Raw genomic sequence first — 21,452 nt, forward strand, 5'->3', positions numbered from 1 at the left:
TAAACATATTTAACGAGGTAGCCTCCACTGCTTCAATGGGCAGAGAATTCCAGAGATTCACTACCCTCTGAGAGAAGAAGTTCCTCCTCAACTCTGTTCTAAACTGACTCCCCCTTATTTTGAGGCTGTGTCCTCTAGTTCTTGTTTCCTTTCTAAGTGGAAAGAATCTCTCTGCCTCTACCGTGTCTAGCCCCCTCATTATCTTATTTTTCTCCATAAGATCTCCCCTCAGCCTTCTAAAGTCCAATGAGTACAGGCCCAATCTACTCAATCTCTCCTCATGAGCTAACCCCCTCATCTCCGGTATCAATCTGGTGAACCTTCTCTGTACTCCCTCCAAGGCCAATACATACTTCCGCAAATAAGGGGACCAAAATTGCACACAGTGCTCTAGTTGCGGCCTCACCAGTACCTTGTACAATTGCAGCAAGACCTCCCTGCTTCTATACTCCATCCCCTTCGCGATAAAGGCCAACATTCCATTTGCCTTCTTGATCACCTGCTGCACCTGCAAACTGAGTTTTTGCGATTCATGCACAAGGACCCCCAGGTCCCTCTGCACAGTAGCATGTTGTAATCTTTCACCATTTAAATAATAGTCCATTTTACTATTATTCCTTCCAAAGTGGATAACCTCACACTTGTCAACGTTATACTCCATCTGCCAGATCCTCGCCCATTCACTTAGCCTATCCAAATCTCTCTGCAGACTTTCCGCATCCTCCACGCAATTCGCTTTCCCGCTCATCTTTGTGTCATCCTCAAACTTTGTTACCCTACACTCGGTCCCCTCCTCCAGATCGTCTATGTACATGGTAAACAGTTGAGGCCCCAGCACTGATCCCTGCGGCACGCCACTAGTCACCAACTGCCAACCAGAAAAGCACCCATTTATTCCAACTCTCTGCTTCCTGTTACGCGATAGCCAATCCTCAATCCACGCTAACACTTTACCCCCAACTCCGTGTACCTTAATCTTCTGCAGTAACCTTTTGTGAGGTACCTCATCGAACGCCTTCTGGAAATCCAAAAACACCACATCCACTGGTTCCCCTCTGTCAACTGCACTCATTACATCTTCATAAAAATCCAGTAAATTCGTCAAACACGACTTTCCCTTCATGAATCCATGCTGCGTCTGCTTGATCGAACCATTTTTTTCCAGGTGTCCTGCTATTTCTTCTTTAATGATGGATTCCAGCAATTTCCCAACTATGGACATTAAGCTAACCGGCCTGTAGTTACCTGTCTTTTGTCTACCTCCTTTTTTAAACAGTGGCATCATATTAGCTGTTTTCCAATCAGCCGGCACTTCCCCAGAGTCCAGCGAATTTTGATAAATTACAACCAACGCATCTGCTATTACTTCTGCCATTTCTTTCAGTACCCTGGGGTGCATTCCATCCGGGTCCGGGGACTTGTCTACCTTTAGTCCCATTACCTCTTTAGTAGCACTACCTCTTTAGTAATAGTAATCGTTTTAAGGACCTCACCCCCTACAGTCCCACGACCGTCAATTTTCGGTAAGCTATTTGTGTCCTCTACCGTGAAGACCGACACAAAAAACTTGTTCAAGCCCTCGGCCATTTCCTCGTTTCCCATTATTAAATCCCCCTTCTCGTCTTCTAAGGATCCAACATTTACTTTAGCTACTCTTTTCCTTTTTATATATTTGTAAAAACTTTTACTATCAGTTTTTATATTTTGTGCTAGTTTAGTTTCATAATCTATCTTTCCTTTCTTTATCGCTTTCTTAGTAGTTCTTTGTTGTTTTTTAAAGCTTTCCCAATCTTCTAATTCCCCACTAGTTTTGGCCACTCTGTACGCATTGGTTTTTAATTTAATATTCTCCTTTATTTCCTTAGTTATCCACGGCTGGTTATCCCTTTTCTTACATTCCTTCTTTATCACAGGAATATATTTTTGCTGAGTACTGAGAAAAATCTCCTTAAAATTCCGCCACTGTTGCTCAGCTGTCCTACCAACTAGTCTGTGCTCCCAGTCTACATTAGGCAATTCTGCCCTCATCCTATTGTACTCCCTTCTGTTCAAGCAGAGGACACTGGTTTGGGACCCTACTTTCTCACCCTCCATTTGTATTAGAAATTCAACCATATTGTGATCACTCATTTCAAGAGAATCCCTCACAAGAAGATCATTAATTTTACCTGTTTCATTACACAGGACCAGATCCAAGATAGCTTGCTCCCTCGTAGGTTCTGTAACATACTGTTCAAGGAAACTATCCCAACAGCATTCTAAGAACTCTTCCTCAAGTCCACCGCGTCCGACTTGAGTCAACCAATCAATATGCAGGTTAAAATCCCCCATGATTATTGCTGTTCTGTTTTTGCACGCATCCATTATTTATTTGTTTATAGCCCGACCCACCTCAAAGTTGTTATTTGGGGGCCTATAGACCACGCCCACCAGTGACTTTCTCCCCTTACTTTTCCTTATCTCCACCCACAACGATTCCACATTATTCTCCTTAGAGCCTATATCGTCTCTCACTACCGCCCTGATGTTATCTTTAATTAACAGAGCTACCCCACCTCCTTTTCCTTCCTGTCTATCCTTCCGAAATGTCTGATACCCCTGGATATTCAGTTCCCAGTCCTGGTCACCCTGCAACCACGTTTCTGTAATGGCCACTAGATCATACCCATTTGTACTGATTTGTGCCATCAACTCATTCACTTTGTTTCGAATGCTACATGCATTCAGGTAAAGTGTCTTTATGCTAGCCTTTATATGGACCCGATTTGTTAGTGCATTCTTTTGATTGCACGCTCTGTCCCTACCTGTCGCAAACTGGTTATCCTACCCCAGACCATCTCCTTGCACTGCGTTGACCACCTCCCTTCTTGTGTTTGTCACCTTTTTTACTCTGCCTGAGCCCTTGACTCCTTTAACTAGATGAATGTCCTCATCATTAACCTGCACTCGTACCCTCTCCTTTACCTTTGATTTTGTAATTCCCCATATCCCTGAACCCTCCCCCCCACTATTTAGTTTAAAGCCCTATTTACAGCCCTGGTTATACGATTCGCCAGGACTCTGGTCCCAGCACGATTCAGACGAAGACCATCCCATCTGAACAGGTCCCCTCTTCCCCAATGCTGGTGCCAATGTCCCATGAATTCAAACCTATTCCTCCCGCACCAATCTTTGAGCCACGCATTTACCTCCTTAATCTTATTGACCCTGCGCCAATTCGCTTGTGGCTCAGGTAGTAATCCAGAGATTACCACCTTGTTGGTTCTGCTTTTTAATTTGGCTCCTAGCTTTTCATACTCCCTCTGCAGAACATCTGTCCCTGTGCTGCCTATATCGTTAGCACCTACATGGACCACTACAACTGGATTCTTACCCTCCCAATCCAAGTTCCTCTGCAGCCCAGGTGAGATATCCTGGACCCGAGCACCAGGCAGGCAACACAACCTTCGGGAATCTCGATCCTGGTCACAAAGAACAGTGTCAATGCCCCTAACTACACTATCCCCAATTACCACTGCATTTCTTTTTTCTTCCTCCACCTGAATGGCTGGCTCCCTGTACCACGGTGCCGTGGGCAGTTTGCTCGTCCTCCCTGCAGTCCCCATTCCCGTCCACACTGGGAGCAAGAATCTCAAACCTGTTGTACAGATTCAGGGACTGAGGCTCTTGCAACATTCTGGATCCCACTTCTTGCCTCACTCGCAGCCACACCCTCTTGTCCCTGACCCCCGGCTGAATTAGTTAGTCTAAGGGGTGTTACTGCCTCCTGAAACACAGTGTCCAGGTAACTCTCCCCCTCCCTGATATGTCGCAGTGTCTGAAGCTCAGACTCCAGCTCATCAACCCTGAGCCGGAGTTCCTCAAGCAACCAACACTTACTGCAGACATGCTCACTGGGAACCACAGTGGGGTTCACCAGCTCCCACATCATGCAGAAACAACACATCACATGACCATCCATCACAATTACCTAGTTTAAGTTATTACAAACTAAGAAATAATCCTACCTGCCACGCCCGTTTCCGCCTAAGCCCGATGAGCCAAAGCCCTTTAGCTCTCACTCTGCTACCTGCTCACTCCGCTGCCGGTTAACGAAGCTGCCCGCTGGATAGTGCGGCCTGCCTTTTAAACTTTACGCGCTAAAAAAACCCTTCCCAGCTCACCCCGCGGCTCACTTCCGCTTTACTTTTAAAGTAACTTGCTTAACAAAAAACAAACCCCGCGAAAAACTAAAAATTAGCCAGTCGCTTACCCTCACTCTCCCGCCACAAATCGATCCTCCTCTCAGCTTGTTCCGACGAACAATAACGAACAATCTGTTATTTTTGTTTCACGTTGATGATAATATATTACACCCTGGTAAAGGAAATACACAGTCACAGTTCTAAGTGATCGCTGTGTCCATTAAGCAGCATATTTCCCCTGTTCAATGTACAGAGTAATTTACAGACTTTAAAAAATTGACCATCACACCATACAAAGACAGAAGAACAGAATAACCAAACAAGTCCTTGATATTTCATTGCTGTTATTAAAATTTCAGCTTTGTTGCACATATGGTTTATTATTCAAATTTCCCATGGGCAGCAGGTTTATAAGAACATAAGAACTAGGAGCAGGAATAGGTAATTTAACCCCTTGAGCCTGCTTCGCCATAATACAATCTTGGCTGATCTCATCTTGGCCCCAACTCCACTTTCTTGCCCTCTCACCATAGCCCTTCAAACCTTTACTAAATAAAAATCTGTCCACCTCTTCTTTAAATTTGCTCAAATTCCCAACATCCATCACGATCTAGGGTAGTGAATTACACAGACTCACGACCCTTTGAGCAAAGTAATTTCTCCTCATCTGTTTTAAATCTGCCACCACTTATCCTAAAACTATGACCTCTTTTTCTAAATTGCCCGACAAGAGAAAGCATCCTTTCCATGTCTACTTTGCCAATCCCCCTTATCATCTTATACACCGGAGATAGGCCTAAACTGCCCAATCTAGACAAATCCCTCATCCCTGGAATCAATCTAGTGAACCTCCTCTGAACTGCCTCCAATGCAACTACATCTCACCTCAAGTAAGGGGACCAAAATTGTACACAATTTTCTAGGTGTGATCTCACTAATGCTTTGTATGGCAACAGCAACACTTCACTACTTTCATATTCTATTCCTTTAGCAATAAAATCCAAGATTCTATTTGCCTTCCTTATTACCTGCTGTACCCGCATACTAGTTTACTGCGATTCATGCACAAGGACACCCAGATCCTCTGCACCAAAGCACTACAAAGTTTCTCTCTATTTAGATAATAATTTGCTTTATATTTTTCCTGTCAAAATGGATAACCTCACAACTTATCCACATTAAATTCCATGATTGGACCTGGGACCTATCTGACCAGTGTGTGGTTCAGATCTACATTGAACAATGCCTTCATCCATAGGGAGGTTTGTTAACAGATTTCACTTTAGGACATAATGATATCAGTGAAAATGTAATGACATCAGTGAAGGATGCAATGAAATCAGTAAACCACACATGGTCATCAATGGAAGGCTCAATGGCATCATCATGCCAGAGATCACAAATTTCACTCAACATTGTCAATCCAGCATGTTGTCTCACAAACCATTTTTCAGATGCCAACACTTTTCTATGTGGGAGATCCGTATGAAACATGCGTTAGTTGGGCATAAAGCAGGGTGAATACTCCAAAAATACCAGCTACGCTGTGACAATTTGAAAGTGTATGAAATACGATAGGATGACATTAAAAAACCCAGAACAGAAAGAGTATTTGAACAGGAAAAAATGGTTAAAAGAAAACAGTCCTGAAAAAATATAAAGAAGAACCCAAACTAGCCAAAGAACTTTTGCCTGTTTGAATGCTAGCACATAAAGAACACATTGCGTTATTTTTCTACACACTACAGTGACAGCTACTTCATTTTAAAGGCACTTGAGGATTCAAATCACTTGTTTCATCAGGTAGGGGTTTGAGCTTTGTGGTTTTCAAAGGTAACAAATACAGGTGCCTGTGCTTTTTGGTTTTGTTGAGGGGCGGAGATGGAGATGGAGTCACATGTTTAAAACCAGACTGCAAGACATCTAGTAGAAGAAAACAGTAAAATACTTGGGAAATGAGATAATGCACAACACGTTTTTTTCCAGATTACCTGCCAGTATGTTTTAGTGACTTCCAGATGGAGTCCAGTTTAATTATGTTGTATTCTTCAATGTGTTTTAACATGAGAGGAAAACTGGTCAGATTAGGTTTCAAATTTATTTTAACTAAACATTTTGTCAGGTGTAATAAAGAAAATAATACTTCAAACTACAACAGGTTTGAGAGAGGAACTTGGCAGGTTGAGTGTCTTTAATCAGACTGATTCTTTTCTCTGATTGGAAAACAGTGGTAAGGTATCTGGAATGCAGGGCTGTAACACAAAGGTCAAGACTGCTGTCTCTGCACATTAATATCTTGCCTATTGCTACAGTTCTGGGGGGTGGGGGTTTGAATGTATATCATTAAGATCAGTCTTCAGTCTCCCCAGTCAGCCCTGCATTTGTGTTTTGTTTTTGTACAGTTTCTTGGCTCTCTTCCACTTTCTGGATTCTGACACCTTTGGATTGTGCTGGTGACTCAACACCACAAATTGGGTTGCCAACTCTCCAGGATTGTTCAGGAGTCTCCAGGAATTGTAAATTAATCTCCTGGATATTGCAGCGAACGATCCAGGAGAAAAATTCTAGGGGCATTAAAATAGTTGTTTCATTCTCTTGGAGCATTTTAATTATTAATTATAAAAGTGATGGGGAAATAAATCTGGTTGATTGGCAGTCAAGGATCAGTCAGTTGGGTACAAAGAGTCTTGTTTGCTGTCAAATTGGCAAGAGAAGGTGGGGCATTGCAAAGGTGCATAAGCTGAACAACCATTGGTGGGTTGGCTGAAGACCATGTGGCAAAATATCCTGGAATACATCAACCACAATTGCCAACTCTACTTACAAGGCAGACTGCCTTTTTACTGAAATAACAATTTCAAACATGAACAGAGATGGAATGCCAGGATATGGATTGAACGACTGAAGAAAAAAAAGTTTATCCCAGAGGTTGAGATGATGATTGTTGAATAGATACTTTCAATTACATAAAGAACTTCAAACTAAAACAACATTTATAGCATGGTTTGTGCTGTGTTGGGATAACTGTGCGGTGTAATGTTGCCCCAATGAATCATTTACTCTGGCCAGAGAATGGTATGTGGTAAGCAGTATATCTTAGGTTTGCCAGCTCTGTGACATGCCCACCAGACATTGGTCTCAAAATGTTGGTTATAGCTGTGTTGACTAATAGATTAGCTACTAGCATCATGTGGACAATTGGGAATGCAGATACTTAGTAGATTAAAAAATGATGAATACATTGGGTGTGTAGGGTGTTTAAAGGTGAATTAATAGGTTTCCTAAAAAGGGGAATAGATCAAACACTCCTGCAATAGAGAAAAAGCACATGCTAGTCAAATGTTTATACCTCAAGGATTTGAGTTCAACCAGCAAGGTTGTTTACTTGTTAGAAGAAGAGACAGTTTTCTAGCTGAAAGATTACAAACAAGCTTTTGGGTATACTGGGATGGCACGGTGGCACAATGGTTAGCACTGCTGCCTCACAGCTCCAGGGACCTGGGTTTGATTCCCGGCTTGGGTCACTGTCTGTGTGGAGTTTGCACATTCTTCCCGTGTCTGCGTGGGTTTCGTCCGGGGGCTCCAGTTTCCTCCCTGATGCGCGATTAAATCACTCGGGATGCTAGATTGTACCCGGGAAATAAAGGCTCTTCTTACTGACAAGAATGGAGCACACTATATACAATACAATCCCAGACTAAAGGGTCACCAGGCAGTGCAGTGACCTTTATACTTCCCCTGGGTAGGCGGAGCCAACTGGAGTGTACCACAGAACAATATCAACAGGTAGAACAGCCCAACCCTAACACCAACAGTAACTAGAGTAACATATCTACAAACACCCATAGTGCTGACCATCCATGGCTCGGCACTCATAGTGGTAACCAACTATGGTTCACCACACTCCCACAGTCTGAAAGACGTGCTGGTTAGGTGTATTGACCTGAACAGGCGCTGGAGTGAGGCGACTAGGGGAATTTCGCAGTAACTTCATTGCAGTGTTAATGTAAGCCTTACTTGTGACTAATAAATAAACTTTAATATATGCGACAATAATAAAGCAAATCAAATTAAATTGCCCTTTAATGTCAAGGGGTTTGCAGGGTAAATACATGGGGTTACAGGGATAGGGCCTGGGTGGGATTGTTGTTGGTACAGGCTAGATGGGCCAAATGGTGTCCTTCTGCATTGTGGGGTTCTGTGATTCTATGACATGTAAGAATTGACAATGGCATGTGACAAAAGCAGCAATCTGAATTTTACATGTGTGCAGTCCAGAGCCTAGACTCAGCCACAAGTGATCAGGAGTACTGGATGTCGTAATGTCCTAACCATGTTAAGGTCTGTGGGTTTATACAAAAAGAAAAGAATGTGGTTTGCACAAGTAAATTCAAACCAGCAACAGATTTATTCTTAAAGCTTTTGCTTGTACGGAGTACAAATTGAAAGTAAAACAGCCACCTCTGTAAACACCCTAATGACATCATATCAAATCACGTGATCAGCTCTTAAAGCAACCTGCAAACCTTAAAGCAACCAGTAAACCTGGGGGAGGGGAGGGGTCTGGCGTATGTCTAGGGGTGGGGAGAGGGTCATCGATCCAGGCAGGGCCTTGAGGGAATGGGGGTGGGGAATACTTAATCAATCCTCCATCCATGTTAATATGCCCAAGTTTGTGAGACCCTTAACTTGGATATTAATCTTTCACATAGAAACCTTACTGAACACCTTTTGGAAATCCAATGGTAGAATTTTATGGTCCCTTGCTGCTGGGTTTGCAGTTGTGCATGCCTATAAAGTTCTTTGGATGCTTTCTCATCACCCTCCCACCTGCCCAATCTGCCTGCAACTTTACAGTGGGATGGGTGAGGCCTAAAGCCTGCCCTTTCCCCAGTTGAGACCCCTAAGCGAGCAATTAATGACAACTTAAGGACCTTTTCCTGGCTAACTTCAATTCTGTGGCAGGCTGGAAGAGGGGCAGGGAGCCAATTAAATCACCCTGCTTTTGTCTTGGATGGGAAGCTGGTGGGAGATAACTGGAGGGTTGGTGACACTTCCAACAACAGCCTACTTTCCACATTGGGCTCCCATGCTGTACAAGGTTTGCCCCCTGTCCCCTTCCTGCTGCTCACCCCCCTCCCCCGCCACCCCTTGCCTCTTCACCAACACTCAATCCATCCCCTCTGCCCATTCACACCCCACTTGCGTGCCTCACCTCTCCTACCTGAGACCCCCACACTTACCTGGTTCTGCACTCTGGAACTTGACGCTGGGGACAGCTTGTAGTCCTATTCCTGGCCACAGTAGCTTGAGGGTTGCTGGCCAATCAGATTGGCTGGCAGTTCTCTGAGGTGGGGCTTCCTTCTGAGTGAGAGGCAAAAGTCCTGTCTCCAGCCAATCAACACTTGGTGCCGGGGAGCGTGTGTCAGCGGAGATGTGGGAAACCCTGCCATCTGAAAAATCCAAGCTCAAGTGTAATACAACCACTGATTCTCCTTTAGCTACCTTACTGGTCACATTCTCAAAAAAACTCTAAAAATTCGTCAAACGTGACCTCCCTTTTATAAATCCATGTTGACATTGTCTGAATATGCTATGCTTTTCCAAGATCATTGTTGAGACTTCCTTAATAATATTAGCAAATTAGAAGCTAGCTCATAACATAACTGAAATCAAGGGTCAGTGACCATTGCAAACAACAATGATAAATAAAAGCCTTCCTGCAGCATGAAGGGTACAAAAATTCCCATTTATGACAAATGAGGATCTGAGGCTGGAGTAAAGGAACGTATTCAATTCAACAAAAACTACATTGAATCCCACCCATTTCATTACAAGCTTTTTGCAGAAATTTGCAATCCACTCAGAATCAAGTGATAACAAATGTCACACTGACCGTTCTCTACATTATAGATTCCAGTGCCTATTAGGTGGTATCTGGAATTTGTCCATAGTCTTCATTCATAAACACATTTGAAGCACTGCTTTAACACATCTGCCGTTTTCTCATCGCCATCTGTATAGCTTTACAAAACACTGTACAATGTTTTAAATTGTCAGCTAAAAGTGTAAATTTGAATCTCCTTTGCTGCTGACTGTAAGCCAGTTTCCTATTTTCCTCTGATCCCCTTCTAGTAATTACATTCTTTACTTTCCACGCTTTTCTATATGGCTGCCAGTCCCTTAATACATTTTGCTTAAATAATTCTTCCCAATTCAATTTGACTGCTTCACTTCAGCTCTGATGTCTATCGTCCGGTCAGGTCAAATCACAACTTTCCTACTTTACAAACTGGAAACTTGCTTCTGATGATTTTTTAAAGTAGGATAACAGGATTTATTGTCCATAATAACCTTTAGACCCTCTGAATCAATCAAACTTGATTTAAACACGTCTGAAAATTATTTCCCAGCTTCACCAAACATTCCATGTGCAATACCTCCGCCTGAAAGATTCCAACAGTACTGGCATACAGAACAAACTTAATTTGATTCAAATAAATTATTGAATCCAACAAAAGCCATGAGCAGCTTTCAGTAAAGGTTACATTAACTTCTTGTAGATCCTTTCCAGTTCCCTGACGCAAGTAGTATGCTATTTCATATGTTGGCTGTATTACTCTAGATTCTGTGAATCATTTTAAATACAAATGAAGGTAATCAATAAGTGGGTTTATAAGATGTGTTTGAACATTGTGATTTTTTTCCATCTTCTAAATTGACAGCAAATATATTGAGTCTCCTATGTAGAGTCCAATAAATGTTCCAATATAATCAGGGATAATTTCATGACAATATACACAACAGTTGCTGGAATTTTACCACCATGCCCACCCTGGAATCAGGGCAGGTGCGGCTCACAGAACAGAATTTTCCATTGGCCTCAGGCAGGATTTTACGAGCCTCACCTGAGCGAGATCGTAAAATACCGTCCGTCTCTGAGTTGCTCTTTCTCAGCTTTAAGTTGTCCACCCAATTAACAGCATCTTAAGTGTGTCTTGATAGAGTTGGACTAATGAAATATACTGGCACATTAACACATCAGGTCAGAGTGACAGTATTCATTGCATGGCATACTGCTGAACTGAGCTATATTCTTGAGAGTCCTGAGGATTTACGGCAAATATACAGCAAACATTATTCATAGTTGGATGTGGACCAGATGGAATAAAACCTCAGATGGCTTCTTAGGCTCAAGTATCTAAATATTTTTTGTGTGTCAGTTGTGGCTAAATTGGTAGCACTCTCACTTCTGAGTCTCCAGATTCAAGTCCCACTCCAGGACTTGAACATAAAAATGAAGGCTGATGCTTCAGTGTACTGTGGAGTGCTGCACAGTTGGAAATGCTGTCATTCACATGAGACATTAAATCTAGGCTTTGTTCGCCCTCTCAGGTGAACATAAGACATCCCGTGACATTATTTTCAGGAAGAACATGGGAATTATCCCTGGTGTCTTGGCCAATATTTAACCCTCAGACAACATTACAAAAACAGATTATCCGGTCATAATGACATTGCTATTCGCGGGAGCTTGCTGTGTGCAAATTGGCTGCATGTTTCTGACATTACCAAAGTGAATACATTGCATTGGCTTCAAAGTGCTTTGGGACATCCAGTGAAAGGTGCTATATAAATGCAAGTCTTTCTTACTTTCAGAGGGGTTCGTAAGTATATAAAATTGGAATGGATATGATCCATCTGCGATAATCAGGAAGAGTTGCTGACTTAGTTCGGAAATAAAGGATTCATTTTGATGGGAGGAAGAGTGTGATTATGCAGCTTTGGAACACTTAATGCATCAATTCATTGTTGCTATGTGCAGATGCAAAGAGGTCAAAGGGAGGAAAGGGATATTGTCTGAGTAATAGTAGTTGCATTGGCTATGCTAAAATTCTCCCTCAGTGTACCTGAACAGGCACCGGAGTGTGGCAACTAGAGGATTTTCACAGTAACTTCACTGTGGTGTTAATGTAAGCCTACTTGTGACACTAATAAGTAAACTTCAATATGTCTCAGCTCTAGCTGTTAGTTGTTAATTCTAACATAGACAAGAATTTCAACTCTCAAACGAGTTGGGATATTCCACAAGTAACTAAAGAAGGTTCATATGATTATTTAACTCCAAGAAATATGGGGAAGCGGTGGCATAGTGGTAATGTCACTGAATCAGTAATCCAGAGGTTAATGCTCTGGGGACATGGATTTAAATCCCACCACGGCAGCTGGTGGAAATTCAATTCAGTCAATAAATCTAGAATGAAAAATCTAGTCTCAATAACAGTGACCATGAAACCATTGTCAATTGTCATAAAAAAACATCTGGTTCGCAAATGTCCTTGAGGGAGGAAATCTGCCATCCTTATCTAGTCTTGCTTACCTGTGACTCCAGAAATGCGGTTGACTCTTAAATGCCCTCTGAAATGATCTAGCAAGTGACTTAGTTGTATCAAACCACTAGGAAGTCAACAAAAAAGAATGATACCAGATGGAAACATCAGTGGAAAATTCAGCACTGTCGACCCTGCAAAGTCCTCCTTCTAAACATCTGGGAGCTTGTGCCAAAATTGGGAGAGCTGTCCCACAGACTAGCACAGTAAGAAGTCTCACAACACTAGGTTAAAGACCAACAGGTTTATTTGGTAGCACAAGCCACAAGTTTTCAGAGCGCTGCTCCTTCATCAGGTGAATGGGAGTTCTGTTCACAAACAGGGCATATAAAGACATAAACTCAATTTACAAAATAATGATTGAAATGCAAGTCTTTACAGGTAATCAAGTCTTAAAGGTATAGACAATGTGAGTGGAGAGAGCGTTAAGCACAGGTTAAAGAGATGTGTATTGTCTCCAACAGGACAGTTAGTGAGATTTTGCAAGCGCAGGCAAGTCGTGGGGGTTACAGATAGTGTGACATGAACCCAAGATCCCGGTTGAGGCCGTCCTCATGTGTGCGGAACTTGGCTATCAATCTCTGCTCAGCGATTCTGCGTTGTCGTGTGTCATGAAGGCCGCCTAGGCGAGCGCTTACCCGAAGATTAGAGGCCGAATGCCCGTGACCACTGAAGTCTTGCCTGGTGATTGTCGAGCGGTGTTCATTCATCTGTGTTGTAGCGTCTGCATGGTCTCCCCCATGTACCATGCCTCGGGTGAACAGAACTCCCACTCACCTGATGAAGGAGCAGCGCTCTGAAAACTTGTGGCTTGTGCTACCAAATAAACCTGTTGGATTTTAACCCGGTATTGAGAGACTTCTTACTGTGCTTACCCCCGTCCAACACTGGCATCTCCACACCATAGACTAGCAACAGCCTGACATAGTCATAGCCATAGAATCACACCTTAAAGACAATGTTGCAGACACCACCATCACCATTCCTGGGTATGTCCTGAACTACCATCGAGACAGGCCTAACAGAGGAGGCAGACGGCACAGTCAAGAGGGAGTTACCTTGGGAGTTACCGACATCGACTCTGGACCTCATGAAGTCTGATGGCATCAGATTTAACATGGGAAAGGAAACCTTCTGCTACTAACCACATACTGCAAGGACACAGAATGTACTCTGGGTGGGGAACTTCAATGTTCATTACCAGGAGTGTCTTAGGAGCACCACCACTAACTGAACTGAACCAAAAGGACATAACTGCTAGACTGGGTCAACAGCAGGTGGTGAGGGAACCAAGAAGGAAAAACATACTCCTCGCCAATCTACTAGCCACAGATGCATCTGTTCATCTCCAATTCACACACCCTGACTTGGAACTATATTGCTGTTCCTTCACTATTACTGGGTCAAAATCCTGGAACTTCTTCCAAAAGAGCACTGTAGGTAAACCTATTTCACATGGATTGCAACAGTTCAAGAAGCCAACTCACCACCATTTTCTCATGGGTATTAGGAATGGACAATAAAAATGCTGGCCTAGCCAGTGACATCCCCATCTCAAGAAAAAATAAAATAAGCAACATACTGAAAGACATGTTGGTTAGGTGCATTGACCAAACAGGCAACGGAATGTGGCAACTTGGGGAATTTCACAGTAACTTCATTGCAGTGTTAATGTAATCCTTACTTGTGACTAATAAATAAACTTTCACTTTAAGGGTACACTAATTCCTTGTACATCGTTTTCAGTTTCCATATGCAAAGTGTTATGTTATTTAATATTTTGGCCATGTTATTTGTTTCTATGAATCCTTTCAATTATTAATGAGACTGATTGATAATTTGGCCTATACAGTGTGTTCTGCTGTTGTAATTTTCTTCCACTTCTTAATTGGCAACAGTTGTGAACCTGCAATGTAGGCTCCAATAATCATTCTACCATTATCAGCAATAAGTATCACAGTTGTGTCAACCAGTTCTTTCTGGTAAAGAAAAATAATGCAAGTTCCAGCTCTTTGGAGCTACAGTTTGTAAATGAAAAAAGATGTTGAGCCACTTGTTGAAGAAGGACCGAATTTGCATCTGGAGTTGGAAAAACCCGACCTGTACGCTTTTGCAGTTTGGAAAATGCATGCCCAACCCTTCTTTTCACACAGGAGTTGGATATGAAGTGCATTTTGCAAGCTGTGGTGGAATGCATGATGAGTGCGGGTGTTGAGGCAGACTGATTAGAAGGCCCACCTTGGTCTCCAACACATTGTTTAAATGGCCTTAAACCTCACTCCCTAACCCCACACCATGGGTGGCACAGTGGCACAGTGGTTAGCACTGCTGCCTCACAGTGCCAGGGACCTAGGATCGATTCCTGCTTGGGTCACTGTCTATGTGGAGTTTGCACGTCCGCTCCGTGTCTGCGTGTGTTTTGTGGGTGCTCCGGTTTCCTCCCACAGTCCGAAGGACGTGCTGGTTAGGTGCATTAGCCATGCTAAATTCTCCCTCAGTGTACCTGAACAGGAGCTGGAATGTGGCGACTAGGGGGTTTTCACAGTAACTTCACTGCAGTGTTAATGTAAGCCTATTTGTGACATTAATAAATGAACTTTAAACACAACCATTCCCATGCCATCTTACATTTCCTGATACCACCCATGCCCCCTCACATTGCCCATGTCACCCCATACTTTCGCTATCCACCATCCAGTATGCACTATTTACAGTGCATGTACATTTCTCAGGAGTAATGCAACAGAATTAGAACTATTTTAAAATAATTAGAAAACCATTAAACCTCTAACAATCTAAGAAAATCCTAATTCAAACTCATTATCATTCACGCTGATCCAACAAAACCCAAGCAAAAAAGGTTGTGTAATTCTTTTGGTTTGGAGAAACTGTACATATACTGCTATTGGCTGGTAAAAGTTTCTATTGTTCTAGGATCAATAAAACCATCTGCTGAATTGAAGCTTTGAAACACAGCCAAGCACTCATAATTGGACAGCAGTCATAGCAAAAGCTTCCAGTTTTGACAGAGCAGATATTCATTTCAAAGCAGAGTGCCTGTCAACAAATGGAGGTGAGCAGGTTGCAGACTATCTTTTCTACTTTCAGAAGCAGGGTTTGTTTTTTTAATAGCCATATCTGCAAGTCCAATTAAACCAGACCAAACCACAGCGGAGGACCTTTTCTTTACATTTAAAAAAATACATTACAGTACATTCTCGAATGGAAAAGTGCTGCAATGCATGTGAACAATTGCACAATGCTGGCTAATAATTATGGTCAGCTTACCTTTAAAGATAAAATCCCTGTGATGTATCACTGCATTAACATAGGAACATAGACATAAAAACATTGGAATCAGAATAGGCCATTCAGCTCCTTGAGCCAGTTCCACCATTCAATGAGATCATGGCTTATCTGTGGCCCAATTCCATGTTGCTTAATACCTTTTGTTCGGGTACCAGATCAGAAACCCCAAGGTACATTAGGAAGCCAACAATTTTCTATTTTGACATTAGTGTGAGGATAATTTGATTCAATCCAGATGCAAATTTACTGACAAACTGGGGAAGCTTTTATCAAAACAAACCTTATTTAACAAAACAGTTTACCGATAACAAATGAGTTAGCTTAACCTTTAACAAGTGAACAATACTTAAACATGGCAAGATACAAGTCTTAAATATAAACCTATTGCTGTGAGTTCAAGTTCAAGTAATATTCCTTTGTAGACCTAGATCCCCTCTTTAAAATTGGTTAGCAATACTTTCTGTGACTTAGGTTATCAGCTCTGGAGCTCCCAGAGAGGTCTTTTTAAAGAGAGAGAGTGAGAGCCAATGGTTGCTTCTGGCAGTCCAGGCAGCAACTGCTTGTATTTTTAAAAATGAAACTGAAACTGTATTTCTTCCTTGCAAGCTTGGCTCCTCTCATTAACCACGTGCCTCTGTATATCTAATCCTAGGCAAACCTAAATAAACAAAAGGTCTATTAACTCTACAAAGAAACATATCCCTAGCTAAAATCAATTATTAGCCCGTTTTCTTAGCATCTGCTGCATGTTTACTAGACAAATCGACTCTTGTAACAAAACACTGCCTCTTAAAGTAACCCCACCTTAAACACAAAATAAATCAAAATATCACTGTATCATCATACTTGGCTTAACAACTATTTAGCTATCTCAGATTTAAAATGAGCAACTGATCAAGCATCAACTGCCACTGTGAAAGAGAGTTCTGAACCTCTAAGATCGCTTGTGTGCACAAATGCTTCCTAACATCTCTGCTGAACAGTCTGACCCTAATTTTTAGACTATGCCACTCTTAAAACACATCTATATTACAGTACATACATTATATAGCATCCATTAGTGGCATTTGAAAGTGTCAAAACACTTTGCACTTACATGTATGATTGGTCCAGACTCCTCAACAGGATTTCTATTTTATTCATTGACTCTCAAACTTGGCATGCTTTTAATGGGCTTTCAAACCCTGAACCACCAAAAAGAAATGGTATGCGGGAGGAAATCCAATTTCCAGCCTCCATTTAAAATGAAGACCCTGACCTCACAAGGGTAGTTTTTTTTTGGGGGGGGGGGGGAAGAGGGGGAGGGGTGGCATTGGAGTGGGGTGATTTAGCACTCTAGGCATTCATGACCACAAAATGGCAGAGGGAAATGAGCTAGGGTTTACAAATGCACAGGAAAATCAGGTGTCCTTCAAAAAAAATCCAAGTTTGACCTTTCACACACTGAAATACTGCTCCGCAACCAGACAAAATTTCAGCCCAAGAAATCAGATAATTTATCTGCTAAATCTCCAGCAACAGTATCCAGTGGAGTTAACATCTGATGCTTGCTAAATTTTACAAGCAAGCCAAGGAACATTCTGGTACAGGTGAAATGATAAATTCAACTAGAAGGTAGTTTTGTAGATTAATCTCAAGGAAGGTAAGGAAGTCTATTAAAAGTAGCTTTGTAATGTGTCATTCAATCAGAAGCCATCTGCTCTGTCCTAAGCACTGGGCAAGGTAACTTAGAAAGAAAATCAGACACAGATGTGTTTTAGTTATTATCACTGAAAAGAGAGACATGTTTTTGAAGCTTTTTGTTTTGCATTCAATCAGGACAAATGCAAGAATGCCAAATTTCAGAGAATCAGAACAATTTATACTGCAGGAAAAAGGGGTGCTGATTGGTTGGCAAGTTGACTCTGATTGGCTGAAGGATTGCCATGTAAATATCAGCAGGAAAGTGACAGATGAAAAACCTTGGCAACAAGTCTCTCTTTTCAGCAATTATTCAAGTTCTGCAATACCAAGCATGTTATTATTGATACTTACTTCAAAGCAATAAAGTTCCTTAATGTTTAATACAAAAAGCTAAACAACCCATGTCGTAAAAACCCATCTGGCTCACTGACATGCTTTAGGGAGGGAAATCTGTTTTGCTTGTTGGACTGGCCTACATGTGCCTCCAGACTCACAGCAATATGACTGACTCTTAACTGCCCTCTGAAACAATTCAAATCATAATGAACCATAACGAATAAAGTCTACTAGGACCAAAACCACCTGACCTTGATGGAAGCATCCAACATGACAAATACCCACAATGCAGTCAACCTTGCAAAGTCCTCATTACTAACTAATATCTAGGACTTGTGGATAAATTGGGAGAACTGTCCCACAGACTAGTCAAGCAGCAGACAGGAAGAGTCATAATCAGAGAATTGTACCTTTCAGCCACTAACTCTGACTCTTCTTTTTTATTCATTTGTCGGACATGAGTATCGCTAGGTGGCCAGCATTGATTGCCCATCTCTAATTGTCCAAGGGCAGTTGAGAGTCAACCACATTGCTGTGGCTCTGAAGTCACATGTAAGCCAGACCAGGTAAGGATGGCAGATTTCCTTCCCCAAAGGACATTAATGAACCAGATGAGTTTCCGACAATAAGCAATGGTTTCATGGTCATTGGTAGATTCTTAATTCTAGCTTCTATTTTTATTAAAGTCAAATTCCACCATCTGCCGTGGTGGGATTTGAAAGCAGGTCCCCAGAACATTAGTAGAGTTTCTGGATTAATAGTCTAGCAGTAATATCACTAGGGCATCACCTATCATCGTTGGGTATGTCCTGACCTACCTGCAGGACAAAACCACCAGAGGTAGCGGCTCAGTGGAAGCAGTCAGGAGGAGTGGACCTGGGAGTCCTCAACATTGAATGTAGACCCCATGAATTATCATGGCATCACAGTCAAGGAAACCTCCCACTAATTAAGACCATCCACCCTCACTCAGTCCTCCTCCATGTTAAACACCATTTGAAAAAGCACTGGATACAGCAAGGAAACAAAATGTACTTTGGATGTCTATCACAAAGAATGTCTTCATAACACCATTACTGACCAAGTTAGCCAAGTCTATAAGACTTATAGAGCATATGGTGATTGAACCAAGGGTGGAAAACCCACTTGACCTTGTCGACGCCAATCTGTCACCAATGCAACTAGCCATGACAGCAACTAGCCATGACAGGAGAGACCACTGAAGAGATTGTGTGAAATGATGACCTTTCTTCATACTGAGCGTCTTCCATTGTGTTGTGTGGCACTATCGTCATGCTAAATTGGATACACTCAGAAGAGAATTAGCAGCTCAAAACTGGGCATCTATGAGGTGCTGTGGAACTTCACAGCAAGAGGTTTAACAACACCAGGTTAAAGTCCAACAGGTTTATTTGGTAGCAAAAGCCACACAAGCTTTCGGAGCCTTGTGAAAGCTTTTGAAAGCTTCCGAAAGCTTGTGTGGCTTTTGCTACTAAATAAACCTGTTGGACTTTAACCTGGTGTTGTTAAACTTCTTACTGTGTTTACCCCAGTCCAACGCCGGCATCTCCACATCAGAACTTCACAGCAGCAGAAGTATAGTCAACCACAATCTACAATTGACTCTACAATTACCAACAACCTTGGTTCAATGAGGAGTGTAGGAGGACATACAGACCTAAAATGGAGGTCCAAACTGATGAAGCGACCACACAGGCCTAGATGTATGCTAAACAGCAGATGTAGCATGCAATAGACAGAGCTAAGCAATCTCAGAACCAACACATCAGATCAAAACTCTGCAGTTCTTCCACATCCTGCCGTTAATGGTGGTGGATAATTACACAACAAACTGGAGGAGGTGGTTCAATGCACATGCCCTTTCTCAATGATGGAGGAACCCAGCAGGTCAGGGTAAAATAGAAGTGTCGTGCCAGTACCAACATGATGATTTTGTGAATCTTTAACAAACCATGGGAGTGATTTTGCACCCGCTGTTAAGAATGGAGGAAAATCAAGATTAAAAATGAAATTGGGATAAAATTGTAGCATCCCTACAGTGCAGAAGGAGGCCATTCAGCCTATTGAACCTGCAACAACAACAATCCCATCCAAACTCTATCCCCTTAACTCCACATATTTACCCTGCTATTCCCCCTGACACCAAGGGGCAATTTAGCATGGCCAATCAACCTAACCCTCACATCTTTGGAGTGTGGGAGGAAACCGGAGCACCCGGAGGAAACGCATGCAAACACACTAAAGAAATGGGATTAAAGGGGAACTGGTGAGTAGAGTTGCCACCTGAAGGAATGTTTTGACATGCAAATTAGTTTAACAGTAGGAAAACAAATGCTTGCCGAAGTAACTCGGGGAAAACAAAGGTGTATAGAAGAAGTGAGTTCAAAGCGGAGAGATAAGAAAATAATTTAAACCTATATGCTAAAACCCTGGTCTATTGGGTGGGTCATCAAAGGGAAAAAACAATATATTCATAGCAAGGTAACTGGAGAAGACAGCAGAAAGCAGTTACCATCGTAGTCACACCCAGCTGTAGAAAGCAGAATTTCCTGAAAACAAGTTGCTGCAAAAGACTGCTGTTTAAATCAAAACTCCAACAGAGAAGAATATTCCTGCATTGAACTGAAGATGGCTTTCCCAAACCTGGAAAATAACCTGTGGGGTGCTAACTATATGCTGGATTTAGCTCATAGAGTTATATAATTTTAAATTGAGAAAAGAGATATTTCCTAGGGTTCAGGAAATGTAGGTAGTTGGAATCAAGGGATAACTTCATGCAATGCTGTGTGTGTATAGCCATTATTGTAGTTAAGTGTACTATTGTAGTGTTTTTAGTCTTTCTTGTCATGTGTTTCCTTTTAAGTTAATAAATATTCTTCATTAATTGATCACAACAAGACCTAACTGTTCCTTGCTGGTTTGCATATCTTTTCTCACATTATATCAAATTAAAAATGTGTACCACTAAGAACCGGTGTTCCAAGTTACCCGTTTTGGGACACTCTTGAATTTAACGTCAGCAGAGTTCTTAACACCCCCATTTGCCACAAGTCCAAACGGCAACATGGGTGCAAAATCTTTTGAGTACTGAAAACAAGAATTTTGCAGGTGATATCTTGTCTTCCAATTTTCCCTGCCCCTCGCTGGTGACCTAACAAGGTTCCCACCCAGGAAGGGTACGAACCTCATCTCCATGCATTTGGATACATTTTAATATGATTAATGGGCTTCCCCACCATATTGATCCCCCTGCCATTGGAAAACCCTCTTGTTAAGGTTTACAACTGCTTTTCACAAATGTGAAGCAACAGAAGGGTGCTCGCTGGGGATGCACAGGAGGAAGTGGGACTGCCAGAGTGGCAGTGCCAGGGGCCAGTGCTAGGATGCCAGGTAGTAGTGCTAAGCATAGGCTTTGTGGAGGGCTCCACTGGGGGGCGGGGAGGTTCTTGTACATGGGGGTTCCTTTTTTCCATCAGAGATTGGGGTGCTTTTGCTGGCCTCGCCCCACCAGTGTGATGGTGCCAGCCAC

General features: G+C 42.2%; 1 protein-coding gene across 1 annotated transcript in view; it reads right to left on the reverse strand.

Moving 5' to 3' along the window:
* Positions 1-9,456, reverse strand: part of fam20b (FAM20B glycosaminoglycan xylosylkinase) — a 199,945-nt gene extending 190,489 nt beyond the window's left edge. The window contains exons 1-2 of the mRNA XM_078218002.1: positions 9,428-9,456; positions 4,253-4,356 (exon numbers count right to left, since the gene is read on the reverse strand). The gene's annotated coding sequence lies outside the window, so the exon portion shown is untranslated. The remainder of the gene's footprint in view (positions 1-4,252; positions 4,357-9,427) is intronic.
* Positions 9,457-21,452: the final 11,996 nt, after the last annotated feature.

Source organism: Mustelus asterias, chromosome 8 (assembly GCF_964213995.1).
Source record: "Mustelus asterias chromosome 8, sMusAst1.hap1.1, whole genome shotgun sequence".
Lineage (NCBI taxonomy): Eukaryota > Metazoa > Chordata > Chondrichthyes > Carcharhiniformes > Triakidae > Mustelus > Mustelus asterias.